This window comes from Balaenoptera physalus (assembly GCF_965194825.1).
Source record: "Balaenoptera physalus genome assembly, chromosome: 3".
NCBI classification, from domain to species: domain Eukaryota; kingdom Metazoa; phylum Chordata; class Mammalia; order Artiodactyla; family Balaenopteridae; genus Balaenoptera; species Balaenoptera physalus.
The window spans coordinates 104878284-104892069 of NC_138890.1; the positions used below are offsets into that span (position 1 = coordinate 104878284).

The window sequence follows — 13786 nt, forward strand, 5'->3', positions numbered from 1 at the left end:
CACCCCAATCCAAAAATGGGCAGAAGACCTAAATAGACATTTCTCTAAAGAAGACGTACAGATGGCCAAGAAGCACATGAAAAGCTGCTCAACATGACTAATTGTTAGAGAAATGCAAATCAAAACTACAATGAGGTATCACGTCACACCAGTTAGAATGGGCACCATAAGAAAATCTACAAACAACAAATGCTGGAGAGGGTGTGGAGAAAAGGGAACCCTCTTGCACTGTTGGTGGGAATGTAAATTGATACAGCCACTATGGAGAACAGTATGGAGGTTCCTTAAAAATCTAAAAATAGAATTACCATATGATCCAGCAATCCCACTACTGGGCATATACCCAGAGAAAACCATAATTCAAAAAGACACATGCACCCCAATGTTCATTGCAGCACTATTTACAATAGCCAGGTCATGGAAGCAACCTAAATGCCCATCAACAGACGAATGGATAAAGAAGTTGTGGTACATATATACAATGGAATATTACTCAGCCATAAAAAGGAACGAAATTGAGTCATTTGTTGAGACGTGGATGGATCTAGAGACTGTCATACAGAGTGAAGTAAGTCAGAAAGAGAAAAACAAATATCATATATTAACACATGTATGTGGAACCTAGAAAAATGGTACAGATGAACCGGTTTGCAGGGCAGAAGTTGAGACACAGATGTAGAGAACAAACGTATGGACACCAAGGGGAGAAAACCGCGGTGGGGTGGGGATCATGGTGTGCTGAATTGGGCAATTGGGATTGACATGTATACACTGATGTGTGTAAAACTGATTACTAATAAGAACCTGCAGTATAAAAAAACAAACAATAAAACAGTTAATACTAAACTTTCTTTGGGTTATTTGTATGGAAATATGTTAATATAAATGTTTCAGACATTACATGAAATTTCTAAAAATCTTATATGTTCTGGTATAATGTTTTAAGTCATAATTCTAGTTATTACTTTAAAACGCATATCTCAGAAATAACTAAATTTCCTTGTCAATTGCATCATTATGAACTTTCATCAAATCTTTAACCGTGGTCATTTTTAAGTCTTTTGTCATTTACAGACAGTTCTGGGTGTACTCTGATGCTTTCACAAAAATGTTCCTATAAAACGGTTTCATCTTCAAGGAATTCATGGAAAAGACACTGACAAGTACAGGTTTCTGGTAATTGACCATACTGCTGAACTGAATGAATAAGCATTTTTGGAACTCTAATGGAAAACTGATGAATTCATAAAAGTGCTGACAAAAGATCAAGATGAGAAAAAAAATTAATTACATGGGACTGAGTGAACTGATGAGTATGATAATTTTTGTGACTTTCTGTTTGAATAAAAAAAAAAAAAGAGTCCGTTCTGATAAAATAAAAATTTGCATTATTTATAACACCAAACATCTGCCGCCCCATATTAACTGCAGTTCCCCTTCTAGTGCTGAGGATTCATACGCCAGCCTGTTGTGAGTGGAGTTCTGGCCTCAGGCTCCTGTATCTCTGGGCCTGTTGCAGCCGCACATGGGCACTATGGGAAGATGAAGAGGAACAGAGTGTGAACAGTAAGGGCACTGTGACAAGGTCGGTGACTCTTTCAGTCAAGGATCCAGAGCCCCTCAGATGCTAACATACACTTGACAGATCTAATGGGATCTACCACACTAAACCAGCTGAGGGAACTGAACTTGGCCTAACAGCAGGCGTCACACACTGGAAAGTGAACTTCTGCCTGCATGTGTGTTTTGTTTGGCCAGTACAGTGTTTTTAATAATCTGAAATGTGAATGCCCCTAGGCAGCGCCTGTACTCCTCGGGTCCCCACTGTCACCATTCCCCATTGCCTTATATTTGTCTTCATTCCGGTGACTGGCCCCTGAAGGCCTTAAAGTTTGTGACCTCACTTCAGAAACTGAGTCCTATGACACAGCATCTCCACTGACCACATTCTAAAGCCGGCCTCCAAGCTCCTGACACATATTTTCTTCTCTATTTTAGGAATTTCATCTCAGAAGCAAATTCAATGTGACAATAGACGCGATCATATATACATAATCCTACACTGTCTGTCCCCAGTGTACACGTTTACAATTCAACAGAGCTTTGTACTGAAACTTAGCCAGTTCACCTGTGTATCATCCCTTTGCCAGGAATGGACAAACTTGGAATAAGAAGTAACATCATCGAAATCATGGATGACTCGTAAATTCAGAGTAAATGCCAACTAAACTTGGCTTTTTGAATTACCTTGCATTCTTAGAGAAAACTAAAAAATGATACAAATAATGTATTTTCCCTTTGTGAAATTGTTTGAATGCTGAGTGTGCTTCTGTATGTCACAAAATAAGAGCAGCTCATATTTTGGGTAAGACAGGATCAGATTTATATCCACATTCTTAAAGGACAGTCGCGGAGGGTGGTAGATTTTTAGCCTATTTACATTCCTTTTCTGAAATAACTGCAGTTCTTCTGCTGTTCTGCTAGTCTGCAATAAACGCTAGGAGCTATTTACAGGAACAGGTCTTAAGAGAACAAAGTCAACAATGGTGTTTTGAAGGCCTAAGGAAAATCAGAATATCAAGTTGCATGCTTGGGAAATATGTTATTTCTGAACTCCATGAAGAGGTGAAGTGAGGTGAGGTGAGGTGAGGTGAGGTGAGGTAAGAATGACAGGATCTCCTGCCTGTATGGGGAAATTCTAAAATGACATCAGTGCTGAAGGATAAGATAAATGTGTCCAGTCACTCTTAAGCTCTCCAAGAAAAGATTATTGTCTTTTTTTACATGAGGTTATACAGAAATGGTCTAATTCAAAGGGCTTTTGTAAGTATCGTATGAAGTTAGGATGAGAAAGTACTTAAAAATCTAGAAATCACTATTCAAAATATTAGGTATTATGATTATTAAAAAAAAAAAAAGAAAGGAAAAGCTATTCTTCTAACTGTAGAGCACAGTATCTAAATTTCCACTGAAAAGTTGTTTATCAATTCCAAATATTATTCCCAGGTGAACAAGAAAGATTTTTCTCTCTAAATTATTATTTTTTTCCACATGTACTTTCATAGTACTTTATATCCTTGTCCTTTAAAGCATTTCATTCACAGTAACATTAATCCACAATATCTCTACAAGGCAGGAAGAAATTCAAATTGCAGGGAAAGTAAACAGTGAGCCTAGACAGGAATCCACATTTCCTGACCTTCAGTTTAGTGTTCCATCTGTTAGGCCCTGGTATTTGAATAATGAACTCAAATTAACCTAATCGTCATTGCTCAAAAATTCATTAATCACAGCAGCAAATCTGAACAAAATGAGTAAGTCAATGAAAACTAACACCCTAAAATTGCTTTTAAGTGTCATTCCCCACACAGCTAACTAATTAATGAGAGAAACTCTAATCCACATCTTGTACTTCATTAAAAATGGGACCCTTCTTTGACTACTATGTTTTAAAACATAATACCAAGGCTTAAACTGACAATACATTTTTCTTTCATCTTCTTAGTTTAACTTTGTTTTTCAAGCTAGAAGATTTCAATGTGGTTTTCTAAAAGTGGCACGTTTAATTTTTAGACAAACAAAATATATTATCTATCTTTTCCTGGATTACCTTTATTTTAAGTCCATAACTTCCATAACTATAGCATTAGAATAACTGATAGTCTTCTACCACTGTAGATTTACAATAGAAAATATATAGAAAGACACAAGCATGTATAGATTTGGGTAGTTATTTCTTTTGTCAGTGTTCTAGGCACGTGACAAGAATCAATTGAGTTCCTCTAGATATAGCACCTGGGTAGAAAGATAATAAAAGTAAACCTAGAAGCACCAACTGCACTTCTCTTACCAATACAGCACATAATAACCAATCCCAGAATTCTAACTTTCCTCAGTGTTTAGTGATTAATAAAAATGCTGCTTGATCAAAGATATTATTTACAATAAGCTAGAATGTAAGCTCCAAGAAGTTAGAGACTTTATATGATTTGTCTGCTATCATATGCCCATATTTTATGCATAGAACAGTACCTGGCATATAATAGGCACTCAATAAAATATTTGTTGAGTGAAAAATATTAGGGAATTAAGCAGAGACTCTGTGAGAAAGCAGAGTAATATTATCCAGAGTAGATCACAAAAAGCTTTAATAGAAGTGTTCAGTAGGGAAGCCTTTAATAAAATAATATCTCTTTTGACAGTGAAACACTGCCAGCCTTGCTGTTATACTTTCCCTCCAAAAAGCATACTCTTCAATACTTATGGTAGTGTTATTAAATTTGGCAACAAATTACAAGTCAAAACCAAGCAGTTCTAAAATTGAGTCAATCTAAATAAGAAACACTTCAAGGCAATCAAAGTGAATTTTTCAGAGCAATGAGTTGTACAACTAGAATGAAAGCCAGTAAATAAAAAAGTTACTTTTGCCTTAATTGACATTAAAAATTGCTGAATGACAACTCAAAATTATTTCTTTATTTCTTCCTCTTGCTCCAACAAGCTGTTCGGGACTTCCAATTCAAGATGCACAATAGCGTCACAGAGGAAAGTCCACTTTAAATACAGACCAACGATGGAGTTTTTTTTTTTAAAAAAGGGTGGGAAGAGTAAAAATTACAGCCAGGGTCAAATATAATCGAATATTTTAGTGAACTGGAAATGGAACAAAAATCAAGGGACTGGACAGGTGCTGAAGTAGTGATCTTGTTGGGCTTATGGGTCTGGAAGTATGCTGAGACATCAGAAATTTCAGCTCCTGTGGGATAAAGAGAAACTAAAATGTTTCACAGGAGATGGGGGACTGCACGTGGCATGTGTTGATGCCTCTCTAGCTCAACTTCCTGAAAAGAGACTGAAACAGTTTCTGTCAACTGTCGCCTGTGTTAGTGTTTTATGAAGCTGTAAGACTGGGTAAGTGAAAACACCAATACAGCCTCCTGGCCAGAAACTGAGCCAAGTCATCATTTGGCTCCGAGAGTAGACTGACCATATCCCCCGTATTACTTTGTTATTGTAAGTCAGAGTTCCAGAATGGGGGCTCTAAGTTTTGGGTGGAAGTCACTGCAGTACTATTAGACGTGAAGAGATTATAGAGGGAGGGGAAAAGAGGAGGAGAAAGAAAAGAAAACAAAAAACCTGCTACTCAAAATAAGTCTGCCAACCAATATTTCAAAACACATGAATAAATCTAATGAAAATAAAGACAATCAATAAAATCAACTATTTGAATATAAATGTGCTCCAGATGAAATTAATTTCATGAAACAATCTGACAAAGAGCTTAAGAGAGTAGGTTAACAATGGCCAGAATTAGTGCAGACAAAATTATCAATAAAAATAACAAGAGTCCACAAAATATACACAGAAATGAAATATGAATAGGTAAATGTGAAAAAATATAAACCTTGACATTTAAAAATACAGTTATTGAAATTAAAAGATGCAATAAATGGGATAATTTTAGGCTGGGATCAAAGAGTGAATTAATGAAAGGGTAGTAAATACTGAAAAGCTCACCCAAAATTCAGCACAGAAAGACAAGGTTAAAAATTATGAAAGAATAGGTAAGATACTGGAAAGTATCCTAATATCCTCCAGAAAAAGAGAATTGAAAAAGAAATATGTGATAAGGCAATTGCTGAGAATTTTTCAGAATTAAGGAAAAACATGTCATTAGTTGATATGCACTTCAAGTATAAGTAGAATAAATAAGGATAAATATAGACCTAAACATATTGTAATGAAACAGCAGAACTTTAAAAACTACCAGAGGGAGTAAAATACAAATTATCTACATTAGAATGACAAATAGGCAGCAACAGATGGCAAGAAACAATGAAGCGATATTTGCAAGGTGCCAAGGAAATATAACTCTTAACCTAAAATTTCACACCCACCCAAACTGTTATTCAAGAATTGAGGGCAAAATAAATATAATTTAGACATAAAAAGACTGAAATACTTGGCACCAACATACTTACCAAAAGACTTATTAAAGTACATTCTTCTGGAACAAGAAAATTAAACTCATCAGTAAGGTATAATATACAAGAAACAAAGATAAACACAGCAAGTGTTTTGGCCACAGCAAATATGGGCCAAAATTTTTATCTATGTACTAAACAAATGATAATAATTCTTGTTGAAAAAATCTATAAACAAAACATTGATGACTTGCTTCAATTAGAAAGAGGACAAAAATAATAACTATAGATACTGTTAAAATTTTCACAATTAAATATACATGTTAAAATTTATGAGGAAACATTAATACAATCCACAATTTCTAAATTATCAGAAAAAAATAAGAGGCTGAAGAAAGCATTATCAATTGACCAGAAGATAGGGAAAGAGAAAATTAAGAAGAAAAGAAAAAGATGATAAACAGAAAACATAAAATAATGTAGAAGTCATCCAATGTATCAGTAATCACAATAAATGTACATAGACTAAACTCATTTATTAAGAGAGAGAATTCTTGAATTTATTTAAAAAAAAATCAAGCTATTAATTGTTTACAAGAATCTTATCTAAAACAAAAACACACAAAAGGCTGAAAATAAAGTATGAAATACACTAAAAACAGGAACAAGACGCTACCTTAGCAATAAGAAAATTGGACAAAATATAATTTAAAAGAAAAAAAGCATTAAAAGGATAAAAGGATATTTGTAATAGAAAAAACTATCAAAATACATGAAAAATATCAATGTAATCTTAAAACATATTTGGCAAAACCTGACAGAATTCAAAGGAGATAGTGAGAAATACCCGATCAAAATAAAAGATTTAAAACACTTTTGTTAGATACTGATAGATCAAGCAGATAAAAAAGTAGTAAGGATAGAAAAGGTGTGAACAAACAAAAAGTTTGACAAGTTAACAGAAAATATTGATAAAAACTACTATGTACAAGATTCCCACTAAAATCTCAAAAAAATTTTTCAAAATGATGTCATACACACTATGCTTTTGACCCAATATTACTAAATTAGGACTCAGCAGGAAAATAAAAATGAAACATTTAAAACCTTTTTAAAAATGTGCTCTCAAACTAATTGAAGTTAAAATGAAAATCACAAAATATTTAGAACTAAATGAAGGTACCAAATTTTATTGTAAAGCTGCTACAGTGACACTGAAAGCTAAATTTATAGCCTTAATTGCACTTATTTACAAAACAAAACTAAAAAGAGATAATTTAATTCAAAAGCTAACTATAGATTTAAATGTAAATAAATTAGGTAGAAAAATAAATAATAAAAAAAACTTACTGGAAAAAAGCAAAGACAGTAACCAAAACCATAACCTTGTTCTTTGAAAATATAAATAAAATAGATAAACCTAGAGAAAGGCTTATCAAGAAAAGAGGCACAAATAAACAATACTGGGTATTAAAAGGGGAAGCTGTTTATAGGTAAATTGATAGCACTTTAAAAATCATAAAGAGATATAAAAATTCATATAGTAACAAATTTGAAAGCTATAGATGTAAATACAGATTTAGATACAGATAGAATGTAAGTGTCTGTGCATGTGAGAGAGAAAGAAAACTACAATTTATGCTGGAAATAAACAGATAATAAAATAATTAATAATCTAGTAACAATTAACCAAATTTGATCCATAATCCATAATATCCTGGCCCAGAAGAAATCAAAAGGGTTGTTTGGAAGGACACTGTCTTTTGGCCACTGTCTTTCTCCATAACTTACAGCGATGATTCAGAAAGTTTAGGGCACAAAAGAATCACCTTGGAAATTTATTACAAATGCAAACTATCCATCTTCATCATGGGAGATTCTAAATCAAAAATTCTGGAACACCTGCATTTTAAACAACCATTCCTAGTAACCCTGATAGAGTTGGCCTTCCAGCCACCTTGTGAGAAACATTGTTTTAAGACACAAGACATTTGGACATCTATCTATAAAAGCTCAGTATATCTTCCTAACTGTGGTGAACACATACCATAGGTGTGTGTATAGGGGTAAAGGTATAAATTCTGTGGTGCCTACAGAATTAGTAACTAAAAACAGTAACAAAAGAACTATTAGAAAATCACATGCCCACGTTTTCCTGTTGAACGTACAGACTATGAATTTCCAAAAGTTTGAAGAGCATAATCAATCTCTCCTCTCTATGTAAGAGAGCAAAACTCGCCCAGATACGTTACAGCTACTCCCCTCAGTCCACTGCTAGCAGTTAGGGCCCAGGGGTTACAGAAACTGGGAGTGAGTGTTACAAGGAGATGCAAAGTCCCAGTACTACTCACCCTTGAAGGGTGGTGCTTGTAACTACTCACTCTGAGGGAGCAGAAGTGAAGACCTTAGTCTCCAAGTCTAGAGCAGCTGAATGGCAGACATCTCGGGGATGCCAGCCAGCGTGTTATTGCCAGTGGATCACTGCAGAGGACCAGACTGATGTCCCTGCCTTCCTTCCCCCGATGGTTTACAATTATAAGAGTCCCCAAGAACCTAAGTACAGCCACAGGAAAAAAAGCCAAGGGAGATCAGAATTGCCAGATTAAGTTTCCACCTCCGCCCCCAGCAGAATGGGGCTCAATTCAGCTATGATCAAATAGAGTCATATTCCTTACATATCTGTGTGGGTGAACTGAGATTCACACCCTAGACATTCCAGGCAGAAGGACCCTAAATAAAACAGAAGGATTGGAGAGCCGGGCATTTACGGGAAATAGCCATCAGTCTGGCATTGCTTAAACAGTGGGTAAAGGAAACTGAATACCGAAGACTTTCAAACGTTGGATTCAAAAGTTCTGATTTTATGCTAAGTTACAGGGAACCATCACAGGTTTGGGAATTGGGAGCGTGCAGGCAAAGAAACACATACTCAGAACTGCGTTGAGAAATACAATTAATGGTAAAACGTATTTGATGGAGAACACAGGAGACTGAGAGAACACTGAGTTGACTGATTCTTGCAATAATCAAAGATACGATTTTGATTGGGTGAAATATATATACAATATATATGTGCGTGTGCACGTGTGCATGTATATAAAACTCAAGAGATGACCTTCTAAATGAATCAGTCCCACAAACTCTCGGCCAAATTAACCCAGCATGTTCTGTCATTTAATCCTCAAAACAAGTTTATACATAGGTCTCAATATCTCCCAGTAACAGGAGGAAACAGCCTCGACCAAGTTAAGGAACTTCCTCACGTTCACGAAGAACCAACATCTCTTGCCTAGACCACTGCAAAACGATTTAAACTAGTTTTCCTACTTTCATCCCAGCCTCATGTGGCCTAGATTCACCTCAGAAGTTAGAGTGACCCTCTGAAAAGTTAGGTCAGATCAGCCCATTCTTCTGCACAAATCCCACCCGTGACATCCCGTTAGGCCCTCTCACATCTCTCTGACTTCCTCTGCTACCATTCTCCTCTACACTCCAGGCCCAGGCTCTCTGACTCTTCCTAGAATAAACCACAGGACTGTGCTTGCTTTTCTTTTTATCCAGAATGTTATATGCATGACTTTCTTTCTCATTTCCTTCAGATCTCTTCTCAAATAATACCTTTTCAGTGAGACCCTTCTGGCCTCTCTGTATAAAGTAGCTTAGCTTCTACATACTCTCAACCTTTTACAAGTGCTTTACCCTTTTTTGTTGCAACCTGGAATGTACCCTTGTCCCTTGTCACCACCACTACCAAATACAAACACAGGTAAAGGGATTTTGTCCTTATGTTTGCTGCTCTAAACCAAGTCAGGAACAGGCCCTGACACAGTCCGCACTCAATAAATGAATGAATACCTGGAGCCAGGCCTCTAACTCTGATATAACAAATTTGAAAAATCATGCTTTCTAAGTAAACCAACCAATTTCAATTTGAAGTGCATTTTAAATGTTCAATTACAATCTTTGATAATAGAAATCTGAAACTATCTAAAAATTCAATAACTGCATTAATTACTATCTCTAAAACGCAGAGTGTGATTTTTTTTTCGGACATCACTAATAACTCTAGTTTAATTTTATATGCATCCTTATCACAAGGGGCCTGCCTATATCAGTCTGTGACCAGTAGTAATAAGACTGACTTTCACAAGCCATTAAGAAAATGTTCTCTATGGTCTGGTCATTCTCAACTGTATTTATGTTTGTGTATATCTACTACACACCAATCTTACAGTCTCTGACGATTTTTTGAACCTGAAAGCTCTTCCTAACGCAAATCAATGTTTAGTTTTTGTAACATTGCATGCTATTGTGGCTTAATATCCTCAACTCTTCACAACTGAGATAAACTTACAGATCTGTATGTTTTTACCTAAGAGAAAAAAATACTGGGGACAGAATCACTATTTTAAAGGTATTAATAGAACTTTTAGTAAATATGTGATAACAAATAGATTGTGTTTTTCTAACAAATTAAATATCTCTGTCCAAAAAATAGCACCTAGAAAAACAGGCACCAACCAAAACATTTGGCAGTTTTTGTTACTGTTGTTTTAACAACAATAAAAAGACCTGTCTCCACTAGCAAATAGAGACTGCATGCAAACATCTTCAGTTTAGAAACAGAAACAGAAAAGGTGAATAAATACCCACAAGGTTTATTGGGGAACAGTCTTCCGGGTGCTTTGAAAAATAGAGTTTGGAAAGAGCGCCTCCTAGCGGGTAGACTTGTTAAATGTAGAAGTGACAAGATGGAAAAGTACCTTTCACGTGAAAATGAAATGGGTTATTTGGGAAATCATACCAATAAAGAAAAAAAACTCACAGCCTTGCAAACTCATTTCCTAGCAAGTCACCACTTCCTTGAATTCTCTCACCTGTTAAAATGATTACATACAGATTTATTTACGAGGAAAATAAGCTAAACTGTCCAGCAATGCTTGAGAAATCCTTTCTAGCAAGTGGAAAATTTATAACAATTTGTGTGGTGAAGGAAAATAAAACCAAGTGAGTAAAGTGAAAACCTAAAGCTAGAGTTCTTTATGGTTCTTGCTGTTCTAACTTTGTACATCTGCTCCTATGGACCACTTATTTTATGACCACTAAATATTCAATTAAGTGTTAGGATTTCAGGTGCTCAAATTTACATCAGCAGTAAATTGCCAGTGATTTTTCTCAGTCAATATATAGCAAAGGTTTTCAAGCATATGCCTGTCCAGGAATAGTTATTTCATGTCTGCCCACCAGCTAGGAAACATACCTAATTATGAATTAATCAAAGAAGAAGGAATGGACAAATTATTAAAATATCTCTCTTAAGAAACTGTGTTGTCAATTGCATGTTGTTGAATGGTCTCTACTTTCCATATTTCAATTTAATCATTATATAAAATTTTGCTCAAAAGCACTGATAATACCAAAAAGTTATTTATTCTTAGCATTTGTGATTTTAAAAGACTTCCTAATTTCTAAGTAGAACTGTATTACTCTTAGGAAATTAAACATTTTTGCCTAATGAAATTCATCGATTTGGGCAGCAATATAAGAACTGAACTAAAAAAAAAGACACTTGTTTTATAGAAGCTCCATTAAGTTAGCTAGCTATATTCTTGGATAAATGATGAACTTTTTGGATAATTGATTCCTTTCATATCACCCCTCTACTCTAAATCTGCACTGTCTCCCCATCGACGGTAAAATACAAGCTTCTTGGATACACGGACCTTCACGACTAGCTCTTGCTTACCAGTCTAGTTTCATCTCCCACTTTGGCCTAATTTTACTTTACACTCACTCCAGTCATCTTAAACTGAACTTTGATCTTCTTCCTCCACCAACACATGACAAATTCTGTCAGAGCTGCCTGCTTTTACCAAGGCTACTCTCTCTACCTGGACACACTGCAGCCAGCAGCTCCTCTTCCCCTCCTCCTCTGCTTCACCTATCAAAATCTACTAAGCTAATCTTTCAGTGATCAGCTGGGATGTCATCTATCCCAAGTCACCTTGGGATCAATGAAGTAGCCATCTCTCTGAGCTCTCATGGGACCTGTTCATAAGTCATATTCTAGCACTGACACCCTGTAGTAAACCAATCTGTTTAGGGTTCTCCTTCTCAAAGTCAGGTTTTGTTTATCCCTAGCCCCCCGCAACATGCACTGCCCATGGTGGGTTCTCTGTAAGTGTTCACTGAGTTGAATAATCTATATTATATAAGGTCTCACATCATGAGAGATACTTCTTCAAAACCCAGGAAAATTATTGTTATTAAACTTGAAACCACAATATATCCTCTTTTCCATTAAGTGGAGTCATTTATAAAACTGCAAGACCGGACTTCCCTGGTGGCGCAGTGGTTAAGAATCCACGTGCCAATGAAGGGGACATGGGTTCGAGCCATGGTCTGGGAAGATCCCACGTGCCACGGAGCAACGAAGCCCATGCAGCCACGACTACTGAGCCTGTGCTCTAGAGCCCACGAGCCACAACTACTGAGCCCACATGCCACAACTACTGAAGCCCGTGTGCCTAGAACCCGTGCTCCACAACAAGAGAAGCTCTCGCAATGGGAAGCCCGTGCACCGCAACAAAGAGTAGCCCCTTCTCACCGCAACTAGAGAAAGCCCGCACGCAGCAACAAAGACCCAACGCAGCCAAAAATAAATAAATAAAAATTTTAAAAAAAGAGTGCAAGACCAAGCTGATGAGGACAATAAAAATTATCACGTGAGCAAAGGAGAATTATATTACCCACTCAGAAGTGTGGACTCGCGTAAATCTAAAAATAATTCTCTAACATTTAAAAATTAAAAATTTGGCTAACACCAACATTTGGCCACTTTTTATTTGGTAAGAAACTTAAACACACATGCACAAAACAATATTATTGCATTTAGACAAATTCATACATTAAATACAGAGTTATAAAAATCTGCGTACAAAACTACCAGACAATGAAAAGGCATTACCACTTGGTTATTATGAATTGTGTAGAAGATTGTGTACGAATGTTCCTGGACAAATAAGCCCATAATGAAAACGATTTTTTAAGTTGGCATTCTTCTTCACTTTATTTGTTTTTTTTTCATAGTTTGCCAAAAGGACCTATCAAATTTTGTTAGACCAACACTGAAAGTAAATATTGGCATCAAGTGTTTCTAATGAGAAAGTTGCACCTCACGTCCTATAGCTCAGGAAGCTGTCAAATCAAGAATCACACCACGATCTGACCTTAGACCAGTACTGTTACGAAACATGTTTTTTTCCCTAAGAGTTTTAGGCAAATCATATTAAAGAAAACAGAAACAAACAACAAAAGAAATCTTAACAGGTCAGTCCATTCAATGGAAAACCAAAACCCATGGCTGAATTTAATGCATACTTAAATATAGACTGGCCACCTTAAATTCCTCTATTTTAAAGCAGAACATGGATGAACAAATAAGCTAAAATATAAATACAAATCTTCCTTGATTGTAGCCCATAGTCATCACCCTACTTTCCTTAACAAAATGTTTCTGTACAGAAAACGTACAGAAAAAAATACTCATATGTCTATATATTAGTCAACAACTTAAATATACTCAGAGCAGTATAATCCACATTGGACCAGCTCATGACCAAAACCTATTTAGAGAAGATTTGCCTAATCATAAATAGCAAAATAAAAAAAAAAATACGAACAGTACCTTTCAACTTCCAAGTTGTGTGTATGTATACGCATATATATATACACACACATATATATATTCTAGTATATACTTAAATTTTAGATTATGCTTCCCTTACTCTTTAAAAAAAGCAATTCCTTTAAAATTGAATTCATGGGAAATCTGTAACTTGTGATGGAATTTTATAGTACAT

General features: G+C 35.6%; 1 protein-coding gene across 1 annotated transcript in view; it reads right to left on the reverse strand.

Moving 5' to 3' along the window:
- The window catches only part of ADGRV1 (adhesion G protein-coupled receptor V1), a 560219-nt gene that overhangs the window by 221251 nt on the left and 325182 nt on the right, over positions 1–13786 (reverse strand). The gene's annotated exons all lie outside the window — the stretch shown is intronic.